Genomic DNA, 27,985 nt, shown 5'->3' with positions numbered 1-27,985 from the left:
ATTTCCTCTAGAAAGGCAAGTGTCACTAACTTATTTCTTTATGTCTCCAAACAGTATCATGTGGATATTATAAATATTCAATTTGTTGAGGAAGTAAGCCATCTGAATTTCAGATCTTCCAAACTACTGCAGTCGTGTATGGGTACTCAGTTGTCATTTCTGTAGTTAAGACAATGTAAGAGATAGAGCAAGGAGACTAGGAAAGTCCAGAACTTGGAAACATCTCCAATGGGTGAGAGAAGTGAGAATAAAGGAGGAAGAATGGTAATATGTTCAGAGGACAGCGCTGTGTTATCTCCATAGATATTCACCTGCTAGACTGCAAGTGCACTCTAGAAGAATAAATTCATTGCATCCAAAGAGTCTAACATCTCCTCAGTCCAAAGTGCCTGATGAATGTGACTGTAGAATTTCAATAACCTTGAGAGTAGGATGGAGCCTTTCCTTAAGATGGCTTCTCACCTACAGGTTATCTATTTAGTTCTAGAGGCCAGAAGTTCAAGATCAAGGTGCCAGACAGAGTGTGTTCTGGAGCAGCTTCTCTTCCTGGCATATAGACAGATGTCTTCTTGCTGTATTCTCATGTGGCTTTGGTGTCATATGTATCTGGTTTTATATTCTTACTACTATACAGTTAATGGATGTGCTGATAAGCATTGCCAAGGGAATGAGACCTGGGTGCCGGGGAAGTCCCTTGGCAAGATCAATTTAACAGTGATCCGTTGTGAATTGTTTCTGACATATTTCTTTCCTGCACTTCTCAATCTCAGCAAGAGAATATGTAATAAAAAAGAAACATGACTCACTGGCGATATGACTTCAAACGGGATCTGGAAGTGGAGGCGAGAGCCTTGTTTTATCTCTGTTCAGTTACAGCTCTGTGAGAGTCGGCTGCTTTGGATTTTATGTTATAAGTACAGAAGCAAGAACACTGTGGAATTTTACTTCAGTCTTAATGCTTGGAAGCCAAAAGGGTACCACAGCTGTTGGTTGGCACAATCATCTGACCTCCTAGAAAGCTGATCTTTGACACATCTCACCATCATGCTGTCACCGGTGAGCACACATCAGGTTATCTGAGGGTTTTGTTGACTGGAGCAGCGTCTCCTGGATTAGAAAGAATTCTTCATTATAAATTACACTTAGCTCTCTCTATTCATCATCCAGTTTTGAAGCAATTATTGCTGAAAGCTGGGTTTTTTTTTCTTTTACAGCATGAAGAATATTGACTTGGGAGAAGAGTGTGAAAGCCTTAACTAATCTATGGCTCTCTCTGGACTTTTAACAGTATCCCAAATAGGGTTTATAGCTAAGACTGTTTGCATGTGGAACACACACACATTATCCTTACAGAGCCTCTAAAACACTAGCCTAAGCACTCCTTAGTTCTCTCTGGAAAAAGAAAAAGGAAATGGTGTTCTTTCCAAGCAGTGTTTCCTGTCTTGATACTACATCCTTCTAATTACTGAAGCAGCTGGGTGATCCTTGGTTTAGAGTATCCTGCTGTCTGGAGAAAGCCACAGAACTGGAAGGAAAAAACTAGACCGTGCTTATCTCACTCTGCATGTTCCCAAGAAAGGATGATAACCTACTGACGAGAGGAGGAATATGACACCTTACTTTTCTGGGAGGAAGATAAGCTCCAGGTGTGAGAGACCTTTGACTATTCACTGCTATCTGATGCCCCATGGAGGCTGGCACGACTCTCTCCCACACATCTCTTTACAAGCAAGGGTTCTCCACCATGACCCATGGCCTAAACTGAATAGCACAGTCCTCTGGGGATGTGTTTGTATAAAGAACATAATTGGGGAAGGCATAAATTTGACCTCACTCAGTATGCTTTATTTAAAGATACCTGAGTGTTTCCTCATTTTTCAAACTGAAACTAAATGTAGTAATCTTATAGTCTGAACTTTTGCATAATGGAAAACCCTCGGCAAAGATAATTTTGTAAGGAAACGTCCTGGTTTCTAATCCAGTTTACCACCTACTATCTGAATGACCTTGAACAGGCTGTTTAACTCTTAGCTTCTGCTTTCTCGTCAGTAAAATAGAGGTGATTATCAGTTTAAATCCTATAAAGTCACCTATAAAGGTGAATACAGTGTCAATCACTGCATGTGGCAAAGATCTAGAATTTCACTTTTGACTTAGAACTAAAATAAATAGAGGTAGTAGTCATTTATGACTGAGGGAAAGAGATCAAAAGTAGTCACTCTCACATGATATTGTTCAAGTTTATGGCAACCAATGCTGAAGTAATGTTTTTAAACAGATAGTTCAGAGTCAATGAGAATGAAATGTCAAAAGATCTTTGAAAATCATGTGCTGAACACCTATTATTATAAAGCCTAGGATTTTAGTGAGACTAGACGAGTTTGGGCAAGCAATGGATTAGTAACCTAGCATCCTTTGAGGAAACTACTGCAGGGGAGGAGTGGTGGCCTCATGATCAAAGGATCCCTTTGATCTCATCTAGGCTCTTCAGGACTTGAGCTGAGCATAATCAGAGCCAGTAGATTTGACTAAAAATCTAGGCAGAGTGAGGGAGAAGCTGGGGTTCATTTGCTCCATATACTATTCTTAGGCACCCAATGGCCATGCTGCCTTGATGAGAAAACTCAGGGATTTCAACTTTTACTTGAGTAGAAACACTCAAGTAGGCCCCCTTCCATCTCAGTTTATATCATAAGATATGAACCATAACTGTTGTCACATATTAAAGAGATCTCACCTTCGAGCACTATAATATTATGGCAAAACACATAATTTCCAAGTCCTCAGATATAAATCCCAATTCTGACATTTATCAGCTATGAAATACTAACATAAACTCTTTATTGGTTCATTTTCTTTCTATGCAAAGTAGGGAAAATGTTGGCTGGGCTCTTGAAAAAGAATGCAGAGTTGATGTAAGATATCCTAAGAACATATTTGAAGGGGTCCCACAAAATTGTTTTTCCTCCAGTATACACATTTGTTCACATATTATGATCTTTGTGATGAATGACACTGATCTAATGTCATGTGTTTTCTTATCCTACTCTCTAGATACCTCACTCTCATTTTGCCTCAGTGCCTTTATAGTCTTACATTGATTAGGATATAGTCATTAGCTACTTGGACTTTTCCTTCTTCCCTGTTGTCCATATGGGAATTTGGGAAGAAGAAATTGTCAGAACACAGATTTCAGAAATACCAAGAAGCACCTGGAAAACTTCATTTTGTAATGTTTTTGAAACAGTTGCTCCAGCAGACCCCAAATAGATAATAGTTGTGACTGATATCATGCATCAGAAGTCTGTCTTAAGAATGTTCAGACTGTTTTGCAGCTGTTACTGTAATGAGGGCAAAAACTTGGAGCTGATACTACAAGATAGACTAATGTACCAACCTCAATAAACTTCCTTACCCAGGGCTTAGGCCATCATATATGCTGAAATGATATCTATAGGTACCAGAAGTAAGAACATTTGCATAAGATTCCACAATGGAGTTTTCTTCTTCCTACAGGGCAGTAGGAAGCCAAGTCTGTTAAGGGAAGTAAAAATGACAAGAAGATGAACATTAAGTGACAGTGAACATTGAGTAATATAAGAGAAATCACTGGAAAGCTATCAACTGCACAAAACTAAAGATAGAAAAGCAATACATGGATTAAAATAAACCACACTATTTTATCTAAATATTTAAATATGTGTTATAACTTGGATGAGATAGATACATACTGAAAATGAGTTACTGAATTTCTAAAATTTATCCTCTGTGGTCACCCATTGTTTTAGAGTGTATAAATTTACAGTTTAATCCATTGTCCTATTTTTCTTATTACTATATCTGAAGATGTGTTCAGCAAGATGGAATTTATTCTACACTGAATGAAATTCCATCTCATATTGAAGTCCAGTTTTATTTTTGTAGTAGGACAGACCCATAGAGTCAAGAAAATTGGCTCAAACCAATTGCCAAGGCATGCACATAATGTACCTCCTTATGAGCCAACCTGGAGTCTGCCTGAGGGCCTAGCAACAGCTGCTGTCAGAGTTCCTGATCATGGCCAGCCAGGGAGAAATGACTATGCAATGCCACCAGATTGGGACACAGCTTGGGTGGTGGGAAGAGGGTATATAAGGCCTTTCTCATTCTTGAATAAACAAGTCTGCTGTTTGCCTTCAACTGACTCCTGGTTTCTGCATTGTTGACACTGTGCCTTCTCACTGCCACCTCCCAGACCCCCACAAGGGAGCAGTTAGGATCCAGCAACACCTGGTGCCTGAACATGGGGCTTCGGTTACTTTCTCTTTCACAATGCAGATTCTGATTGTCTCCCTCCCTTCACTCATGGTGCTGAACAGCAGCCCCAAGATGGTGTATTCTGATGGGAAGGCCCCTCAGTGCTGTGTTCTTTTGGTTACTTCAGCAGATGAGCATTGGGACCCCCATTTCTTTCCTTCTTTTGTGTCATGCATTAGGTTTGTCTGCTCATCCCACTAGGAAGGTATTTTTTTTCTGTTTCAGTTTGCCCAATTCCTCCACATAAGGACTGAGCCCCACTAAGCACAAGACATAAGGGTCTGATATAAATTCCACCCCTGTTGACTGTCATCTTCTCTCTGACTGTTGTTTGCTTGCTGTTTCCCTCCAAAAGATGGGTAATGTTTTCATCACCCCCACCACTTCCATGTCAGATATTTCTACAATATCTGATGATGAGGAAAAAGACAGTTTGGACCCCAGAAAATCTGTCAAGGAGAATGCAGCTGTCAGTTTGGGCCCTGTGAAATCTGTCAAGGAGAATGCAGCTGTACTTAAGTCATGTGCTGCTCCCCCTCTGTCCTACCACCACTGTGGGTGGCTATGCCTCTGCCTTGGTATTCTTGGGGTGATCTAACTCAGTACCCAGTACTCACCTGCCTCAAGAGTGGCTCCAGGCATCTTACAATCCTCATAGTCTGCACCACTATAAGTCTGTAGGCCCATAAAAACCTTCCCAGTCAATATGAGCCCAAATGCCAATGCCTAGCCCTGGGTTCCTATCCCCACAGCTAATCTTTCCCTCATCCAGAAGGCAGCCAATGAGTCAGGCCCAGATTCCCCGTACTTTTAGCAGGTCTTTGTTCAATGATCCATGCAGTTACAAACTTATTTTGATTGGTACAATTTGCTTAAAGCTGTGTTGGAACCTGCAGTCTTTCTCAGTTGGAGATCAGCCTATTATGATCAGGCAGAATCCAGGCCCAGATGAATATCTTACTTAATGTCCCAGTGACCTATGATATGCTCACAGGATGTAGGGAATATATGTCTATCCTATGCACCAGGCACGGATTGGCTTGAGTGCCTGTTTTCAATGGGTCTCAGACCTGGCCTTCAAGGCCCTCAGAGTCTGTACTCCCCAGGACACCTTGGCTTACTTTTGCAGCCTTATTCAACAGCCAGGGGAGCTCTTCACCAACTTCCTGGCCCATGTCAATGAAGCAGTAGAATACATACTGGATGTGGGCCTCACTAGAGATATGTTGATTAAACAACTGACTTGGGAGGGGCTCAATGCCCAAACCCATAATGTGGTTACAGCCATGCAAAATGAAGAGATCTTGACCCCAGCACTGGGTCCATTGCCATTCTTACTGCCTCCCTGGATGATCTCCTGTCGGTTAACAGATAGCATGTTAATGACACCCCTAAGGGCCCCCAGATAGATAGAATTTGCTGGGGATGTGGCAAAATAGGCCATTTGTGGCATGACTGCCCCCAGGCAAAACCTAGGACTTGATGCCCCAGATGCAATAAAGGATTTCATTGGGCAAAGGATTGTAGGTCACAGCCTGCCAAAACACCAGCCCCTGTAAAGTCCAGGTGGGGTGCTCTTCAGCCCTGACAGTAAAAGGAGGTACTGGTAATCCAAAAGTCTGTTGAACAATGCCCATTTTTCCACACTCCCTAATGCTAACCATCTCTCTTGATGGATAAGCTGTCAAAGGCTTGGTTGACATGAATGCAGGTACCACCATTTTAACAAGACTAAGGTGCTTTGCTGCTTCCCTCATTGGAAGTTTAAACCTGCCCCCAATCAGTGGTGTGGGAGACCAACAAGACTCTAAGATGACCACCTATCCAGTCCATTAGAAGGATCTTGATGGCAATTGGGGAGCCATTTGCCTTATTATTTCCACTGTACCTAGGAACCTGTGAAGCAGAGATTTTTGGAGGATATGGGTGTTGTCCTAACTGCAGATGAGAGGGCCTTTTTTGATGACATCAAGGTCCATGAAAATGCGGGGCTTGTGTTCCATGACCTTGCACAAGATCTGCACTCCCAATTTTAAGGACCACTGTCCCCATGAGATCCACCACAATTGAGCCCTCCAGCCCCATTCTATGCCTTTCAGATCAGAAGTGTGAGTGGAACAGTGGCCTATAATTGAACCCAAGCTGTCAATTCTAAAGGAATTAGTTGCAGAATAGCTAAAGATGGGGCACATAGAACGCTAACAAATGAAATTTTGCAATTAAATCAGACAAGGGCAGAGGTTATGGCCTTTGACTCTTTATTTTTTGAAAAGGTTTGGCATGAAACAAAAAGGTTATTTGATCCTTCCTGGATTTTCACTTATATTTTGATTGGCAGGGTGGTGCTTTTAATCTTTCTCCTTTTTAAGCATCTCCTACAGCATACCCAGCAAGAACAGGCAGCCACTAAGGCAACTCTACAGGTGTTAATGGCTCTTAGACCTCCATAGGAGGTTATGCATGCCTGGCTTTCTGAAATTCAAAAGACTTCTACCTGACCCTCCCCACATGGGGTGACTCACCAGGGATGGATGTTCTTCGAGGGCTGATAGTCAATGATGGGTAAGCATTTGTTTGGCAAGCCAACCTAAGACAGGTACAGTCCAGTTGCTGACACCCCATGAGACAGGGTCAACAAAGCCAAAGGAAAGAACTCTGACTCTCACTGAGCACCCATGTAATAAAATAAATAGATATGTAGTAGGACAGTCCCATAGGGTTGAGGAAATTGGCTCAAATCAGTTGCCAAGGCATGCATATAACACACCTCCTTATGAGCCAACCTGGCATCTGCCTGAGGGCCTCACAACAGGTGCTGTCAGAGTTCATGATTGTGCCCAGCCAATGAGGGATGACTATGCAATGCCACCAGACTGGGACACAGCTTGGGTGGTGGGAGGAGGGTATATAAATTCTTCCCCTTTACTAAATAAATGAGTCTACTGTTTGCCTTCAACTGACTTTCAGTGTCTGTGTAGTTGATGACACGCCTTCTTGCTCCCTCTCCTGAGGGAGCCATTAGGATCCAGCAATATATGTTGATGTGTTATGTTACATTTGCTCACATTTTATAGTTTGATACCTTTAAGAATTTGTGACAGTCCCCAGGACTAATGACACCAGCCCCAGATTGTGGGTAAGGAAACCATAATTCAGAGAGGGCAGGGAATTAGTCACTTGCTTAGGACTGGAGTTCATAGCAATGGGATGTGCATGCAGACTTCCTGACTCCACATACTTTCTACTGAACTGTGTCTTCTTGGAACCTTCTCTCTTAGTTAAAAAGAATGTTTAGCAGTTCTAGCTTGCCATGAGCAAAGCACTTCTCTGAATGAAGTTAACCTGATTGGAAATCTATAATTCTCTACTTGTGCTATGTAACAGAATTCAATAAGCTCTATATGTGAAATGGTACTCAATTTCCAAAGAGTATCGAGTAATAGAATACCAATAGAACATTCACTTGCCTAACTCAGAGCTAAAATCACATGGCTTCTGCAGTACGGCACCCAGAGCTGCAGCCACCCTCTGAAACCTTGATGGAAAGGCAGAATCTCAGCTCCACACCTGTATGTGCTGGATTGAAAGCTCAAAGGGCAGAGCACAGCAGCATGTGTCTTCACAAGGCCTCCAGTTAATGCCAGTCAAGTGTGAGCATTGCTTTTATGACCTGCTTCACAGGTCATCCACAATCCTGTGACTGAGAAAATGGCACCCTGGATGAAGTCTGATGGAGACACATAGTTCCCACTGAATGACATGTACTAAGAAGCAAAAGTCAGAGGAGGAAAGAATGAGAATCTGGTGCCCTTATTCACCCAGATAGAAAATCTATTTTTCTACCTTCTATACAACAGTAAAAGACAACCATAAACTTAAAGACATGGTTCCCATGTTAGTGAAATTGGTGGTTATAGTTTGGTTATTAAATGCCTTTTTTTCCTCTGTTCTTAAAAGTTGTCTTCAGTTTGAACTTTGAACTACATAGAGAAAACTACAGATCCAGACAGGACTTATGTTCTTCTTTGGGAAAGTGCTTCTTTAGGAGCTGCTTCCTAACGTGTGGTTGACTGGAAGATAGCAATCAGAAGTTCACTGAACTTCCCTCCTCCTGCTATCTACGTCCCTCTCTCACACCCTAGTGTCAGAATCATGAAGGGAGATGCTGAGAAAGAAGTATGAAACTATACCCTCAAGCACATGGCTTCAGGCCATTTTCAATTGTCATTGTGAAGTAGTGGCTAGGAGCAACTTTGTAGACGTTTGGGGATTTTTGCTTGTTTAGAAAAGTTACAAAATATCATGAACATTAGTCACTTTTATTTTGTAGTTATTTCTCCTCTCTTATGTAGTTCAATGTGCAAAAAAGTATGAATTCTTTCACTCTTAATTATTAAAATATAAATATGAATTGTTTTGTGGCCATGCAGTTTCCTCTGTTATAATATAGTCACTTTATTCACTGACAAGGCATGCTAAAAATACTGTAGCTGACAATTTAGAAAGTAGCAATGCTTGAATTATATCTACTATTAAATTTCACTTTGGGGAACCTTTGATGCTGAGCCGAACAGATCTGAAGTTCTCATTATTCAAAGCTAGGCTGAGTGTCATAGTCATATCCATGACCATATGTGGGAGTAGATCCATTATGATTTTGCTATGAGATGATGGTCCCATTATGCTTCATTATAGCAGGAATGCTGCCAATTTTAGTATCTACAAATAAAATAACTAATGAACATGTAACCTGAGAGCCTGTGAATTTGTTGTCTGATGATCTAAGCTGGAGACTGAGACTAAGCTAAGAAAAATACGCACATGCAAATGAATGTGTGTGTGTGTGTGTGTGTGTGTGTGTGTGTGTGTGTGTGTGTAAGTGTGCATGCACACAGCCATGTGTAATCATAACAAGGCTGGTACCACATTTAGAGTAGTGAAGAACTGAAAGATTGCTATTATTTTGCTATTTATTTTGAGATAGAAAATTCAACTTCAAATCCCAGTTCTTCCATGTTAGCTTACAGACAAGAATGACGTTTACCCACTGTCTGAGAACTCAACAAAACATGCCAGTTATTCCTCTCCTTATTACTTGTTTTATCCCAGGGTACAAATGAGAGTGTTCAGGGCAATTTTCCCAGCCTTGCTCCCAATTCTGGTTCTTCAGTGTCCTGGTTTCTTTGTAGCAGATGCCCCAGAATGAGATGGGGAAGGCAGAGGCTGGAACTTGACCTGCTGTTTACTGCTTTTCTTTCTGCTGCCGAGCACTAGCATGATTGTGTGGAACTCTTCAGCAACTATTATTGAAGTCTCAGTGTTGTGCAGACCCAGCTCAGTCAGCGTCACAAGGCCCTGGAGCAGAGTATATTGATGAAATGAAAATGTCCATCCTTCAGCCAGCACCCCATCAAATTCTCGTGACTTCCTGGCAGCAGCACATGCGGTGGATCTTTGTGGAACACTTCTGTGGTGGAATAGTCATTTCCTGAATGCTGAACTCAGAGTTCACCCCCGTCTGTCCCAGTGACTATGTCAATATTAAATCTCCAAAATTAAATCTCATTCTGCTTAACATGGCTAGAATAGTTTCTAGTTTCTACAGGTAAATAAACTTTTAAGGAAAATAAATTTTAATGACAAGTACAGCTTGAGCATCATTGATCCAAAATCAGAACTGCTTCAAAATATGAAGCATTTTGAAGTTTGACATGATGCTACAAATTGAAAATGACATATCTGACCTCATGTGATGAGTCATAGCAAAAAACAAAAACAAAAATACAGTTTACTGTGTCCTCTAGGAGAATATAGAGCCTTCCATCTCACTTAAGTTATGATATAGTTTCAGTGTATGACCAGATTCTCCATGCAAAAACATCTACACAGGGTGTTAAAATAGCTCATGTGAAGCCCAAGAGTAGCAGTAATAGGTTTCCTATGATGACCATGCTGGGGCCAAGACCTCTATGGTTACTCACTGTATTATCCTTGCTTATTCTCTGCTTGGTGTAATGACATTGTTGAAACATTCCAAAGACTTGCAGATATACCTATTGGTAGCAGTGATAAAAAGAGAATGAGGGAGCATTTGTGATCACAGAACAAAAAAAAAAAATCAAACTGTTGAGAGAAATGGAACAGTGGTTCAAGTGTGACGGTTAATGGCATCACATTGAAATGGCCACCATGCTACATTAACAGAAGAAACAGAAAGATAAACAGTTAAAAATCTACATGGAAAGTGATGAGCAGAATGGAAAAAAACAAAACAAAACAAAGAAAGACTGAAGTGTGGACTGACAATGGTTCTATCAGCATGGTGTCGTGCATATGCCACTTAATAGCCTTCTGGTCACCAAATAAGGAAAACCCTGTCAGAAAATGGAAAACTTATGGGATGAGTAAGCATACATCACCCTGGCTGAAGAGATTCAAGGAAACACTCCGTGTTAGATTTTCTAAGAATCTCGATAGATCAGAGAACAACAGAGAAAAATCACTGGCATGTTTTGTCAAGGCCATTGCTAACAAAAATCTGACCCTGAACAAGTCTACAATGCTGAGGAGACCTTACAGTATTGTCCTTATGCCTCAGAAAGACACTGATGACTGATGAGGAAACAATTTTGACAGGAATTTTAAGTGCTAAAGAGGGAAGGACTAAGCTATGTTACTACCGATGCACACATCAGTAAAACTCTCTGTGATTGGCTGAAGCTTGTGTCCTTGCTGTTCTAAGGAGGGTATTTCTTACCGGCCTATTACTGTGCTAACAATAAAGGCACAGCTCATCTTAGAAAGCTCTGCAGGTTGATTTTTTGACTATGTTGTGCCAATAACTACTATTCAATGCAGGGAAGCTGGACTGGAGATGGGATCCAACACTGTGTTGGTTTTTGACAAGTGTTCTGCACATCATCCAGTGGAATTTCTCATAAACACTAAGTTCATAGTATAAACTTTCTCCAAAATGTGAATGCATTGTCTTTAGACCAATGAAGAGTAAATGATGAGCAGCATGTTAGCAGCAATGAAAGAGGCATTCATAGGTATTGAAAGTTTTTCAACCAAGTTTAGCATGAAACATACTGTGTATGATGTCACTGATGCTTGAACATGTGACTGAAAACAGCTGTTCCTGTCTGGCACAACCTCTGGACTGTGACTGTGCTCCTTAATGATAAATGAACAAAGTATCTATATGAAGGATTCTGAAAGTCAAGAGAGAGAAAAACAAACAAACAAAAAACTCCCTTCATAATATACCAACAAGCTGCAATAAACACTTACTTATGGAAGAAGTTTTTTTAACATGTATAATTTTTTACATTTATTTGCTCTGTGTGTGGGGGCGGTGCACGTTCCACAACTCACATATGAAGGTTAGAGAATAACTTGCAGGGGTTGGTCTCCCCTTCCACCATATGTATTGTAGGATTCCAATTCAGACTGCCAAGTTTGACCTACTGAGACATGACATTGGCCCTGGATTTTGGCATTCATGACAGGGTTTCTGTTGCTCATTTATTGGCCATTGTGGAAATAACTGAAGTAGTTACAAATCAAAATGATCAATATAATAGTGACAATGGAGGTGGTGTTAACACTATAGAGATAATAGGATGAAAATATGTGATGAAGGGCTACAGTGGTACGGATTTATAACAGAATAAAAATAATTTGAGTTTACAAAATCTGAATCTTCTAAACTACAAAAACTACTGTTAGGTGACTGGAGGAAACATTTTTAAAAACATCCAACCACATGCATCCTTATGTCTAGAATACCCACACTGTGGATCCTTAATGAATTCTGATGCTTATCATCTACCAAATAAAGACCATGTAGTTAACATTCATGTTACCGCCCTAGGTGGAGACCGAAAGATGAAGTTGCTTCTAATTTGCTGCTGTTTTGACAAGTGATATAGGGATTCTGGACACAACACTAAGATACTTTCATTGTCCTGAACACATAATTTTTTTCACCAAATCAGTGATGTGCCATTTTGTTTTGTTTTGTTTTGTCTTGTTTTATTTTGTTTTGTTTTGTTTGCAAGGTGGAGGAAGGGTCTATTTCAGTTTACAACTCTTAGGTCACAGTCCATCATAGAAAGAAATCAGAAAAGGAACTCAAAGCAGAATCCTGGATATAGCAACTGAAACATGGGCAGTAGAGGAGTGCTGCTTTATAGCATGTTCTCCATGGTTTGCTTAGACCGCTTTCTTTATACCATCCAAGACCATTTGCACAAGAGTAGCACCACCCTAGTGGGTTAGGACCTCCCACATCAATCAAGAAAATGCACCACAGGTTTGCCTATCAGCCAATATGATGGGGATGTTTTCTTGTTTTTGTTTTAATTCAATTATTTTCATACAATATATTTTGATCATAGTGGGGAAGAAGAAAGCATGACTTTTTTATTAAGCACTTATTGGTAGGTACATATAAGAAAATGATAGCTATTCTTTAGCACATAAATTCAGTCAATGATGATGGTGTTAATAGCCACAGACAGTCCACATGAGTGGCTGAAGTAGGGATATCTGTTTTCTGATGCCTTGGTGTAAAAAAAATTTGTGCCGGGCGGTGGTGGCGCACGCCTTAAATCCCAGCACTCGGGAGGCAGAGCCAGGCGGATCTCTGTGAGTTCGAGGCCAGCATGGGCTCCCAAGTGAGTTCCAGGAAAAGATGCAAAGCTACACAGAGAAACCCTGTCTCGAAAAACTAAAAAAAAAAAAAAAAAGTTTGCTTTGTACATAAAATATTTTAAGTATTGTATATGATTATCTTTAGATTATGCAAATAAGGTAAATAGCAAACATGTAAATTTTGTATTTTGATTTGAGTTGTATCATCAAGCATCTCACATGATATGTATGTAGGTATCTTCCCAATCTGAAGCACTTCTACTTCAGAATAATTCTGGTGAGGGACACTGAGCCTCTTCCAGAACTGTTTTTTGCTATGGGATATGTTAGATCTGCTTTTCATTAAAAACATTTCCAGGTATATGCTCTGCTCAATATCTGTGACTCTCCTTTCTTTGTTTTGATGTTTGCTTTCTCAAGGGAAAGCAAAAACATTTTCCCAACATCTCTTACAATAAGAGTTATGTGTATGTAACTTAAGATCCAATAATTAAAGAACCTACACGAGACTTAGATGCAGATGAGAGGGATATGAAAGACTAAATGTTGAGAGAGCTATCATTTGGCAAGGCATGAAGTGTAAGTCTTCAAAGACCTTTGGTGGTGATGGGATAAGGGGTTATAGAAGCTTGTACCATGTTTGACCAGTGCTTTGTGGCAGGTAGCAGTGAGGATTTGGTTATCACCACCTTCAGAGTTGGATGCTGAGTTGGATAATGGTCTAGCGAACAAATATCACTAGAGATGGATGTTCTTTCTGGCTAACATTCCTAGTCAGAGTCTGTTCTTCAGACTCCTTGCTTAGTTAGAGAAGGTTCTTTGAGTTGCCCTAACATCTTTTGATAAGGCCAAGTAGACTAAACTAGTCAGCATAAGTTCCATCATTTGTAACTGTAAATATTAAATTTTAGAAGGTGATCATAAAATATTTCTGTTGTGTGTTTCTTATCCAGCCTGTGCTTATAATATTATTTGGCATTAAATTTTATAAGAATTATAAAAATTTAAGACAGAAGAAGTTTTGCATACTTGCACCTGACCTGCCATCTTATAGTTGCAGAATCTGAAGTACAGAAGATGTGCCTGTCGTGACATGACTGCCGTGGACAGTAGCCAACTTCTTTATGATTGGATCTGAAGTCTGTTCTACAGGAGGGAATTCACACTTACTACTGTAAGCCTGGGCAAAACACATGACTTGGAAGGTCATATGCCCTAGGAAGGAACCTACTATTCTAGTGTTGCTAAATGGTGGTAGTTGTAAATTGTATTCTAAACATGTATGCTTATATACAGAGATTTATGCTGCTTTAAGTCTTGGTCAGGGAAGCTTTTTATTTCAGTGGCAGTGATTAATTCAGAGATTAATAACCAGTCAGAGTCCTACGAGAAGTGATTCTGATTACTCAGTCACAGGGAAGCTATCTATATCAAACTTCTTCAGCCCAAGGTTCAAGGAATATTGCAGAAGAGAAGTAAGGAATATAAGATCCAGGGGATGGGGAGAGCTTTGAAATGCTGTATTCTAGATGGAGCACATCTGTTGCACACACAGATTCATAGAAGCTAATATCACAAGATCATGCCAGTTAAAAAAAATCTAACATGGATGGAGAAGAGATCCAGAGACCCCACCCTGAGCTGAGGAGCCATTTGTAATCAATGGCTGCTAGACAAGTAAGAGTCACTTTTTCTTGGGAGTGTGAACAATGGTGACTTGTCCATCCCAAGTGGTAAGCCCCACAACCATGCATATATAAGCAACAGTAATCAGATTCAGTGGGTTAGTTTAGAAAATGAACATTAAATTGGGAGGGAGATGTTGGAGGGCCTATGGGGAATTTAAAGTAAGAGAGTGTTATGTATATGATCGAATACATTGTATCCATTTATGAAATTTTCAAAAAGATAAACTTAATTTTTAAATAATTGAATTTGGAACTCAAATCTAGACCTTCTTAATATCAGTTTGGTGTTTTTAATGCTTTAAATCTTTCTACCAGAAAGAATTCCCCAAGTCTCAAGCAAAGGAAAGGATATATGCCAGATACCTTGAGAGAAAAGCTTTAAGGGGGTCTTTATTAAATATTCCTTAAGTAAAGCTTTCTTATAAAGCGATATATAATTATACTGCCTCAGTCCAGCCATATCCAAATCCAGCTTTAATACTTTAATAAGTACTTTAAAAGTACATTTTACCCCAGAACTCTCAAAATGTTGAATCAGAAACCAACCCCTTTAACAATGGCAAGCGACAGCTTACACCGTGTTGCAACCTGTAATCATCTCTGAAATTACTCATGAATTTCCAAATTAAACTCTAGTGCATTCATACTACATGCAAAAGCTATATCGTGATTGACTGATAAATTTAGGGTGGTAAATCTTAATTGTAGGTTCATTGTGAGCTAGCTGCTAAACTACTTAACTGCTTAATAATTTGCATAGTGAAATCCTCAAAATTCTCCTATTTGCACTTAATAAGAGTTTTATTTCAAACATATTGCACTCTCATTGTTAAAAATTATGGAAATAAAGACAGCAAACATATTAAAGGCATCTTGCCATCTGATCTCCAACCTCAGGCTTGTATAGCCTTTTCCTGACTAGATGATAACTGCTGTTTGGAATTCAGTTCATGGTAGTAAAGAACTCCTGCTGGGCGCTGTTTCTCTTGTGTGATCTAACTAGAATCAGCACCATATTTGTTTCTCTGGCTCTCCAGCCTTTTAATTAAAAATGCCACTGGCTTTCCTAGCTGGCAAACAATAGACTGTGGAGCTTCACATCATCCATAATCCCATGAGCCAGTAATCAAATCTCTGAAATAACTCTTTGTTCTCTCCTCCGCCCCCTGCCGTCTGTCTCTCTGTGTTCTGTCTGTCTATCTGTCTGTCTCTCTATCTCTGTCTGTGTGTCTGTCTCTGAGTATGTCTCTCTCTCTGTGGTGGGGGGAGGGGAAGGGAGGTGTGGGTGTGTGTAACTATGTCCTTGACAACAACCAGGGCTCTAACTTTGGTCACTAAGTGTGGTTGGTATGTTGTGCACCCCAATAAACTTATCTGGGGGTCAGAGAACAGAACAGCCACTATATTCAACATAGAGGTTAGACAGTGGTAGCACACACCTTTAATCCTAACATTCCAGAGGCAGAGATCCATCTGGATCTCTGTGAGTTCAAGGCCACACTGGAAACAGCCAAGCATGGTGACACATACTTTAATCCCAGGAAGTGATGGCAGGAAGCAAAAAGGTATATAAGGTGTGAAAATCAGGAACTAGAGGTTTTCTAAGCTTTTAGGTTTTTAGCAGCAGTTCAGCTGAGATCCATTTGGATGAGGACCCAGAGATTTCCAGTTTGAGGAAACTGGATCGGCTGAGAAGTTAGCAAGGTGAGGTTATCTGTGGCTTGTTCTGCTTCTCTGATCTTTCAGAATTCACCCCAATACCTGGCTCCCCTGAGATTTTTATTTAATAAGACTGTTTAGAAATTTGTCTACAAGCAAGGGTTATCTTTTTGTATTATAAGATTTTATTTTATGAGTATGAATGTTTTGCCTGCGTGTGTGTGTGTGTGTGTGTGTGTGTGTGTGTGTGTGTGTGTGTGTGTGTGTCACAAGTATTCCTGGTGCCCACAGAAGCCAGAATACATGAGATTCCCGGTAATTGGAGTTATGGAAGGTTATAAGATGCTATGAGGGTTCTGAGAACTATGTTTAGGTCCTCTACAGGAGCAATAAGTGCTCTTAACCACTGAGTCATCTTTCCAGGCCCCAAAGATTATTTCTCCTCCCCCTCTTCCTTCTTCGTTTAGCTCTTAATTATTTTTTCTTTTACTGAAAATGGATTTTTTTCTCATATACTATATCCTGACCTCGGTTTCCCCTCCCTCTACTCCACCCAGTTCCTCCCCACCTCCCGCCTAGATTTACCCCCTTTCTGTCTCTCATTAGAAAACAAACAGGCTTCTAGTGATATTGTTTAATATATGATATGATAAAACAAAAACTAGCATATTGTAATAGGACAAAACAAACAAACAGAAGGAAAAGAGCCTAAGAAAAGAGACAGACAGACACAGAGACCCACTTGTTTACACATTCAAGAATCCCGTAAAGCAGTGGTTCCCAACCTGTGGATCACAAACCCTTTGGGGTTGTGTATCAGATATCATGCATATCAAATATTTATGTTACAATTCATAGCAGTAGCAAAATTACAGTTATGAAGTAGCATCAAAAATAATTTTATGGTTGAGGTCACCACAATGTGAGGAACTGTATTAAAGGGTTGCATCATTAGGAAGCTTGAGAACCACTGCCATAAAGACACTATACTGGAAGCCATAATATGTACCCAAACGCCCTATCAGATAAAAGAAGAGATAAATAAAGAAATAAATAATATATAAATAAAATAAAAAATAATATAAGATTGAAAAAACAACATTAACAACAGCCTCAACATGACATTATGAGACAAGAAATATCCAAAGATGCTGTTGAGTTCATGTTCTGTTGGGTTCATGTGCATGACCAGCAATCTGGTCATGCAATCTGCACTTAAGAGTAGTTTGTTTCCCCAGTGAGACTCCCTTGAAGGAAACTAAATTTTCATATGCAAGTAGTTATCGATTGGAGATAGTTTCTGGGTTAAGGATGGGGGGATAGGTCCAACCTCCTTTCAGCTCTAGGACCCCATCTGGTACAGACCTGTGCAGCCCCTGTGCATGCTGCCCCAGTCTCTGTGAGTTCATATGTGCTTTGGTCATGTTTATTTAGGGGACCTTGTTTCCTTGGTATCCTCCATCCCTTCTGGCTCTTAAACTCTTTCTGCCTCCTCTTCTTCCCTGAGTCCTGAGAGGAAGGATATGATGGAAGCATCACATTTAGGGCTGAGTGTTCCAAGGTCTCTCACTCTCTGCATATTTTCTGGCTGTGGGTCTCTATATTTGTTCCCAACTGCTACAGGAGAAAGTTTCTTTGATGATGACTAAGCAAGAAACTGATGGATGAGCATAGCAGAATGTCATTAGGAATCATTTTATTGCTTCATTCTTTCAGTAGAACAGTAGTATTTGGTTTTTGCCTAAGTCCCTGAGCTACCTAGTCTCAGGTTCTTGGTCACCCAAGTAGTAATAGGTATGGGTTCCATCTTGTGCAATGGGTCTTAAGTCAAATCAGATATTGGTTGGTGACTCCCACAAGTTTTGTGCCACCATTGCCCTAGCATATCTTGCAGGCAGGACACCACTGTAGATCAAAGGGTTTGTGACTGCGTGGTGTTCACAGTTTCTTTTTTGGTAGCTTTCAGAGTACCTTCCTGTACCAAAGACACTACTATATAGAATTGAAGGCTCTGTGTAGGCACAAGCTCGACTTCTCCATGTTCCATGAGTTGTGTAAGTATTGCAAAGACTGCATTTCAATTCCTTTCCATTTGGATACTTTCTATATTGAGTGTTCACTGCAAGTTTCAAGTCGGGGGCTCAGTCCCACAAGCCTCCTCCACTTCAGAGGCTGGCCACACATTTTATGCCTCTTGCATTGTTGACTGAGCTTATAAATTAGACTGGATAACTTGATATGGCACAAAGCATAAAACAAAGCAGGGTAGATGGGACCCATAGAGATTTCAGGTCCTCTCAGGGTGCTCTAGTCTCCCAATACCTCCAGCAGGCTCTTCATGTAGGGCTGTCAAAGTTCCATTCTATAGCATGAGTCATCAAATCACTGACCATTGGTGATCAAGCCAGCCCCCAGCTCTCCTCTCCTCCCCTAACGTTTAAGAAAGAGACAAAAAGTCCAGCCCTCTAATCACCAGTCTGGTTCCTCTGACAACTAGAGTCCCTCCTCCAAGAGCTAGCATGAAGGTGTTAGCATAAACACAAGTATTCCTGAAAGGGCTTTTTATAAAAACTAAAAGATGCGCCGGTTTCCCCCACCAGTGAAGAAGTTCCAAGGGATAACAAATATGCTGTTCCATCACAATAACAAATCTGGGACGCAGAAACAAATGTTATTCCTCATAATGGAAAAACAACTGAACTTTAAAACAAACTTGCTGCTGGATGAAATGGTACATTATAAAATGACTAATATTTAATCATCTTACCCTACCAAACTTACAATTTTATATGATTTCAACCTCTCACTTGTGGAGCACAGTTAGACATTCATATTCGTTATTCCTTATCCATATAATCAACCAACTGGAGATCAAAAATATTCAGATGAAAAAAATATGTGCTGAACATGTTCAGACATTCTTCCTTGTCATTATTCTCTAAGCAAGGTAATATGACCTGTTGACATAGCATTTACAGTCTGCTAGGTGCTACAATTAAGTTTCAAAATTAAAATACAGAATCAAAAACATACTCGTGGTCTCAAACAATGTCCAACACCAACTTCATTAAAAAGCACAGTGTGTTGATTTTTTTTAAAACAATGTTTTGCAAGTCTTCTAAGGATAAGAGGAGACATTGCTATGCTTTGGGTTTGTTGTCCTAGGCACCCTCAGCTCCTCAGCCCCGCCAAGTGACCAGAAAACTGTACAGGAGTCTGGACAAGCACACTTGGAGCTAACACTATGTCTTAGTTAGGATTTCTATTGCTTCGAACAAACACCATGACCAAAAAGCAAGTTGGGGAGGAAAGGGTTTATTAGACTTACACTTCAGCATTGTTGTTCATCACTGAAGGAAGTCAGGACAGGAACTCAAAAGGGCAGGATCCTGGAGGCAGGAGCTGATGCAGAGGCCATGGAGGGGTGCTGCTTACTGGCTTGCTTCCCTTGGCTTGCTCAGCCTGCTTTCTTATAGAACCCAGGGCCACCAGCTCAGGGATAGCACCACCCACCATGGTCTGGGGCCTCCCTCATTGATCACTAATTGAGAAAATGTCTTACAGCTGGATCTCCTGGAAGCGTTTCCTCAACTGAGGCTCCTTCCTCTCTGATGACTCAAGCTTGTGTCAAGTTGACACAAAACCAGCCAGTACACACTATAAGGCAGCAATGACCCAATCCTAGTTAGTTTGTGGGCTGAGAAAGGTTTTATAAACACACATGTAGACAAGTAAACACTATAGGACCACTAAAAATAAAGCCCCAGGCATCCAGTATATATCACTTTGAAGGCTATTTGGCTCTTAAATGTTTAATGGCTTGAAAAGTTGGCAGGTTTGAAAACTGATGTTCCTCCTCCCAGGACAGGCAGGGAAAGTGATTTTAAGTAGCTTTTTTTTTTTCCTGTCAAGTCCTCACTTAGTTTGTGTCTTAAATTATCCTCTTAAGACGTGAGAGATGGAGGTACTCATTTTAAGGACATAACAACAATGAAACTAAAATTGTGAGTGACTCAAACTTGCGCTAATACTTAGAGCTCTTCGAAGGATGTGGCTCAATAGATGGAATGATGGATTAACAAAATGTCAGCCTTTTATTCAGGGCTTTGCAGGCTTAAAACTAAGTTGATTCTGGTATTAGCGGCTGCTGAGAATAACGAAGAGAAAAAAGCAGGACTTGACAGGTTGCGGGCCAATGGTGCGGACCAGCATTCTAAGTAGGAGACTACGCTAAAACCAAGACAAATGCTGAGCCATCTGGAACCTCCATTTCTGAGGAATTCTTTCCATTCACACAGCGAATATGTGGGGTTAGGAGAAGTTCTCACTAGACCCTTGTGTTGTATGGAGGGTTCGCCTGATAGAACATTGCAAATGGGGCTTATGTCCAGAAGCAGTGGCAGAGTCTGCCTTTAATCTGGAGTAGGGAAGTAAATTCTGCAAAGATGAAAGTCCCAGTCTGAAGTATGCATGCACACAAGCACAGCCAGGCACACGCAGAATGTAATTATTTTTTGATTTGGATCTGTATAAATTGTATGAAATTTTTCTTTAGGGTTGTATTAGAAATCTGTATATCTGGTTACCAGCACTACAAAAAGAGTCTAGGTTTCTTTTTTCCCCCTTTATTCTTCTCTTGTACAATATATCCCTACCACAACCTCCTGACCCTCACCTCCTCCCAACCCCCTCACTTTCCCTCTCCCTCAGATCCACTGCTTCTCCATTTCCCTTCAGAAAAGGGCAGGCCTCCCAGTAAAATCAACTGAACACAGCTTAACAAGATTCAATAAAACTAGGCATACACTCTCATATCAAGGCTGGATGAGGTAACTTAGTAGAAGGAAAAGGGTCCCACAAGCAGGCAAAAGGATTAGAGACACCTCCCCCCAACTCCCACTGTTAGGAGTCCAACAAAACCCAAGATAAACAGTCACAACCTATATACAGAGGGCCTAGTGCAGACTCATGCGTGCTCTATGAAGCCCATGTGACTCCTTTGAGCTCTGCTTAGTTGGTTCTATGGGATGTGCTCCTGCGGTCTTCAACCCCTCTGGCTCCTACAACGCTTACTAGAATTGAACCCAAAACCTAGTGGATGGTAGGCAAGTGTTCTTTCTATCTCCAGTCCTTTTAAAAGTTTCTTTGGTGGCAAGGACTCTCTCTAAGTTGCTCTGGGTGCCCTTGAATATACTGTCTAGCTCAGAAAAGCCCTGAATTTCCAATCCTTCTACCCTGCTTACAATTAACTCAGATTACAAGCCTGTGCCACCAGAGCTGGCTGAAAAATCAAGATTTTGAGTAATAGAAATCCAGCCTAAGCCAGCCAATATAGAAATGGTTGTAAATTCTGAACCACAGAAAAGGTAAGGGAGGAACAAAGAGGAGGACAATGAATTTTCCTTAGATGCCTCAAGAAAGAACAGGGAGCCAGATGTGGTGGGGCACTTGGGAGGCAGAGGTAGACAAAACAGACCTCCGTGTGCTTGAGACCAGCCTGATCTATGCAGTGAGTTCCAAGACAGCCAGGGTTATCTCAGAGAGTGACTGTCTCAAGATAGATAGATAGATAGATAGATAGATAGATAGATAGATAGATAGATAGATAGATAGAACAGGAATGGGGATAAGAGTATTTTTGTAGTGATATTTGCATAACATAATACTCCCAATTTGAATCATTTTAAGTGTGCAATTCAGTGGCCTTTCATGTGTTCACAATATTGTACAACCTTCCCAACTGACTGCCTCCAGCCCTTTCCATCATCCTGAGCAGGAAGCCTATACCTACTAAGAACACTCTATCTTTCTTCTTTCATTCACAGTAACTACTATTTGGTTTTTACTCCATAAATCTGTGTATTCTAGGCATCTCACACACACAAAAAAAAACCTGAAATCATGGGACTTCTGTCCTAGCATAGTGTTTTAACAGTTCTTCCATATCAGTATATATCAAGCTCCATTCCACGTTATTTAACATTCATCATTCGACTGTCTTGATAGTCACTGGACTAGCTCCACTCTGGGGCAGTTGTGAACTATATCACTGTCCACTCTGGGGCAGTTGTGAACTATATCACTGTGAACATCGATACACAAGGATTTGCCTCATTCCCTGTTTCAATTCTTTGGCAATTTACCCCTGAGAGTTGAGTTCCTGGATCATATGAAACTTCTGTTTAAATTCTTCAGTGATAGTTTCTTTTAGATGGCTTCAACCTCTCAAAATAGCATCTCAGTGAGGATGTAAATCATGGCTTCTGTCAACTCCATATTCACACATTCAGAGTTCACATCAGAGATGAAAGGTATCTCCTCCTAACTCAAGGTCTGAAACCTTGAGACATAAATCCAATCCGCTAACTTGGCACTGAACCCTTCATTTGAAACAGTCTTTGCTGAAGGTGGGGTAACTGGAAATACTTCAAATTTAAGTGTGCAACATAGAGTCAGTGAAATGAAGTGGTAAGAAAATGGACATTCCCTGTTGTTGTTTTGCTCAATGTTCTGGTCACCAAAATGTCCTCTATGTTTTTACATTTTATAAATACATAGATTTATCACAATGTCCCATAGATTTGCGCCCAAATAAAATAAGTTGCCTTGGTCATAGTGTTTTATTTCAGCAATAAAAAAGTAACTAACACAGTCGGTTATTGATTTAAGGGGGAGGGGTGTGAAGTTGGGAAGGAGATGCTTCCCATGTGAGCTTAATTTCCAGCTTTGGTCATGTGATCCACCTCCAATCTTGTTGCAGCAGCAGGGAATAAAGTTGTTTAACTTGACTTTCATTTACTTATTTTATTTCTACTCTTAGCTGTCTGTACCTTAGATCAAATTATGTCAAATGGACAGAACTTGCCTGTAAATATCCAGCAAGAATTACATTACTAAGAACTTCTTGTTCCTACTGGGCAAAGTCAAGAGTTGGTATGACTTATACCTAGTTGTTCATCAATTTCAATTTAGTGAGGTATTCATCTGACTTCAGAATTATAAAATTTTCATTGCACTAAAACATCTACTTTATATTTATACAGCCTGCAGGATGGACTATCTTTTCTAAGTACACACTGAAAGTCTAAGAATGTACCTATCTATTTACCTTCTAGTGAGCTATTCCACTAATCTTTCTTTCTTGCATGGTGGATTATTGCCACTGTTTCCCACTTCCTATCTTTTTTATTCACTCTGTATCATTTAGTTTTTACTTCAAGCATCATTTCAGTTGTAGGCTTCCAATCAATCATCATCCATTTCATGTCTCTTCTTCTCATAGGCCATGCACACAACAAAGAACCATCCTGTTCAACAGAATATCTCAGTTATATATATATATATATATATCAGTATGCATATGTTGTATTTTCATATAGGAGAGGAGCAGGGGTAATGTCAGCTAGAGAAGGAAAGCAAGGGCCCAGTTAGTAATGGCTTTTCATTTCTTCTTACAAACAAAATTCAGATAAGCAGGGATTAAATGAGCTGTTTAGATATTACATCCTTTTTCTTTTCCCCTCTTTCCCCCTTTGCTTCTCTGTCTCACTGCCTGTCTTAGTCGCTGTTTTATTGCTGTGAAGAGACACCATGACCAAGGCAACTTTTTAAAGAGAAAACATTTAATTAGGAGCTGGCTTACAGTTTCAGAGAGTTAGTCTGTTACCATCATGGTGGGGAGCACGGTGGCACACAGGTAGACATGGTACTGGAAAGGAGCTCAGAGCTTTACATCCTGATCCACAGGGAGCAGTCAGAGAAAGAGGTACTGCATTTGGTATGGGCTGTTGAAACCTCAAAGCCCATGCCTAGTGGTACACCTCCTAATCCTTTCCAAACAGTTCATCTACTGGGCCTAAGCATGCAAACATATGTGTCTATGGGGCCATTGTCATTCAAATCACCACACTGCCCTTCTCTCCCTGGTCCCTTGGCCCTCCAGTCTTCCTATTCTCTGCTTCCTTCCTCCTTTCCCTCTTTCTTTTCCCTTCATTTCCCCTTCTCTCTGCTTTTCCTAAATTGCATTTCCTAAATGCAAATACTGAACATTTCTAGGATAAGATAAGCAAATCTGTCTTCCTAAGGTGTGTACCTAGGTCTCTTCAGTTTACACAAGTGGGTGCCAGAGGAAAGACTCTGCCTGTCCTCCTTCGGAGGCATCTGTAAGGGAAATGTGCCTCTGCGGTCCTGGACCTGACCCTGCCATCACAAGGTTGCCGCCGTTAGACTCATCACTTAAAAGAACACACAGTAAGTTTTGGGAAAGAGTGCAGAGAAACAAGAGGCCACTGTGAAGTAGAGAGGCAGCCACCAGGGAAGAAGAATGGCTTTTAGCATCTTTAATTATGCTGACATTGCACCTATCTCAGATTTCTGTATATTTGCAAGTGGAAAAGAATCAAACGAGAATTAGTAATCCCTGTTGTTCCTCTTTCTCTCTCCTTTTTCATATTAATCAAATTTTTCTTCCCTACTGAACCTTAGTGACACTACTGGGTTTCTTATCAACCCCTAATTGTAATAATGATAATCTTGAAATATGTGTTCAAAGTTGTCATCTTGACCTCTGTTTCTGATCATGACACACTGCTCACCATCCCTTTTCAAGTCAAGAAATTTGTGTTTTCTATTTAATGGATTTGTCCTCTGCTCTGCTGAAAACAAACATGTGTCTTACCATGTTTCCCACCATTACAAACCCACCTCATTCTAGAAGAGTCTCTTTGGTAAAACTATAAAATCGATTGTCCAAGTTCTAGTTCTCCATACCCTCCAGGAAGCTATGAATCTCAGTATCTTCTTGGCAATTTGATCCATAGCCTTTAACACTTTTAGTGGATTCAATTTCCTACTCTTTTTATTATTTCCTTGTTCTTCCTTTCAGACATCTCATCTTTTCAATATAAAGAGTAAAGCCAGACACATTACTCTAATAAGATTCTGGTCAGTGAGGATTCAGTGAGAAGGTTCCCACACATCTTAGCACTAATCTCTTACTGTATTCTTTCATGAATGCTTTTTAAACTGTTTCAGGAAGCCTGGGCTTGTGGTTTACAGTCCCCCCCCCCACCCTCATGCTTCTTTCTAGACTCCTGAGACACTAATTTCCAAGGAGATTGTTGACTTTCCTATGAGCTCATCCCACCCACCCCCTTTTTTCCCCTTAAGGTCTCTTTAGAAAAGTGTTTTGTGTGTTTGGGCGCAGAAAGATTACAAGGCTCGGTTGGTTTAGAGGGAAACTTTAACTGTAAGCTATCTGCAGAACTGAAAGAGAGGGGAGCAGATAAATAGTTTTCAGGGCTCAGTATAAAGTAAAAGTGTGATAGGCTCCTTATCGAAAACTTACTAACAATTAGAAGGCGGTGACAGTAGAAAATGAGGTCCTTTAAGCACAGGTCCCTGCGTGACTCTGAAGTCATTTGCTCATAGAGTGAGAAGGCAGCAGGAGCCGAGGGAGAGGTTCCTGTTCTGTAGACACAGCAGGTCAATGAGTGATGACCGATTGACAAATAAGAACAACTTCCCACTTACTAAAATATTAAAAAACCATTCCCTCTGTAGAGATCTCTCAGTGGGTAGCAGCACTTGATGGGCAAGCATGAGGATGTGAGTTCAAATCTCCAGCATCCAGGTAAAAAGTCAGGCATGGCCACATGATCTTGTAACCCTGAAGCAGAGACAAACAGATCCCAGGAGCTAGCCGGCCAGTCAGCCTAGCCAAGACCGTGAACTTCAGGTTCAGTGAGAGACCTGGTCTCAAAGTAATGAGGTTGGGAGTAATAAAGATATTTGGCATCCTCCTCAAGCCTCCATATTTACACTTACACACACACACACACACACACACACACACACACACACACACACATGTAGCTTGAGTTTTCCTTCCTGGCCCACAGTCAGGACAAATCTCTCTCACCTGCCAGTCCCACAGCCTCTCAGACCCGACCAAGTAAACACAGAGACATATTGCTTTCAAACTGTATGGCCGTGGCAGGCTTCTTGCTAACTGTTCTTACAGCTTAAATTAATCCATTTCTATAAATCTATACATTGCCACATGGCTCGTGGCTTACCGGCATCTTCACATGCTGTTTCTCATCGTGGCGGCTGGCAGTGTCTCTCTGACTCAGCCTTCCACTTCCCAGCTTTATTCTCCTCCTTGTCCCGCCTACACTTCCTGCCTAGCCAATGGCCAGTCAGTGTTTTATTTATTGACTAATTAGCAACACATTTGCCAAACAGAACATCCCACAGCACACACACACACACACACACACACACACACACACACACACACACACACACACACGAGTGGATTCACCCATCTATAAAACATACACAGTGTTTCTTCGCTAATTATTTGAATGTGGGTTTGTTTCCTTTCTTGCTTTATCAGTCAAGTAGAAATTTTCTATTTCAGTATAGTGACCTGAACTTAATTTCAGTCAACTTTTTTTTTCCTTGCAAAATATTATTCTTGTTTTCTGTAAATGCATATAGTTGTACCAAGGGAGTACAGAGAAGACATGTGATCTTATCTATTATAAAATTTTGGGGTGCAATACAGCCATAAAACAGTCATTGTTCTTAAGTAGTTTCCCATTTGAGGTAACAAGGTGAAAATACATTATTTAGAAATACTATGAAGGGCAAATTGGTCAGGTTTGAATCCTCAGTTGTGCATTGGTGGGACACAGTGGGTTATGCTCTTTTAAAAAATATAATTGTATGTGTTAGTGCTGTTTTCAGGGTGGTCATGGATAGCATAGGGCTCAGTCCTTGCACTTGTTTTGTGTCCTGACTTAGGCTGTTATAGCTTGGCACCAAAAACAGAAAAAACTACAAATCTTATTTAGTTTGCTTAGCATGGTAGAGTTTTCAATGCATGCTTCACACCCTTTTCAAGCTTTTGTTTCTATCTAACAAAATTAGTAGCCACTTGCAAGTTTAATTCACAAATTGGCAGTGAAAATCCTATTGAACTCACTGGGTGCCATTGAAGAGTTTTCCAACTTCCATTAGTAATAGTCTCTGAGAGATGCAGATATTGCCAAACAAGCCCCGTTCCCTCAAGGTCCTTACAGTCTATGGAAGAAGTAAGATGGTTACAGAAGAGAAGCATCAATGAAATAGGAAATGGTGAATCTTACAAGAGAGTTCAAACCAGTTAATGAATTCAGAGGCACCTGGCAAGCAAAGCGTTACAGAGGAGTGTGCTCCAGGGAAGCCTTGGGGAGGCTGTCTCAAATATCTGGGATTGAGAAAACATTCTTAGGAAAAGATCAAAAATTAGGAAAAATAGAGAGAGTCTGTCACTCCTGGAGAACTTATAAAAAGCATTTTGAAATTAAGGATTGTTAACTGTTAGGTCTTCAGGGGTCTTGATTGTATTCAGAGTTGGAATTTTTCTAGATACAATATAGATTGCAAAAGTTCAGAATGAGTATTAACAGATCAAATGCAATATTGTACAGGCAAAGAATTTTAAAACAACAGAGGCTATACCAGAGTAATCATCCAGAAAGTCGTATTCCCTTCGAGGAATCAATACTATCAGTCTGGTCTTTACTGAGGAATGTCTACTCCTGTCAAATACAGGACCTCCCTCCTTCTGCTTACCAAGGACTGCAATGAAATCCATCTTGATTGTAATTTGAGTGAGTAGAACAATGAAAAAGAAC

The 27,985-nt window shown here is 40.5% G+C and overlaps 1 long non-coding RNA gene across 1 annotated transcript; it reads right to left on the bottom strand.

The window, feature by feature from the left end:
- On the bottom strand, positions 1-27,985 carry LOC131905678 (uncharacterized). The gene is made up of 3 exons (XR_009378013.1): positions 27,924-27,985; positions 3,416-3,534; positions 1-1,107 (listed from the first exon to the last, which is right to left on the bottom strand). It is a non-coding gene; the product is annotated as an uncharacterized LOC131905678 (long non-coding RNA).

Source organism: Peromyscus eremicus, chromosome 3 (assembly GCF_949786415.1).
Source record: "Peromyscus eremicus chromosome 3, PerEre_H2_v1, whole genome shotgun sequence".
Classification (NCBI taxonomy): Eukaryota; Metazoa; Chordata; class Mammalia; order Rodentia; family Cricetidae; genus Peromyscus; species Peromyscus eremicus.
The sequence above is the reverse complement of the archived record's forward strand: the minus strand, read 5'-3'. Positions and strand labels throughout refer to the sequence as shown.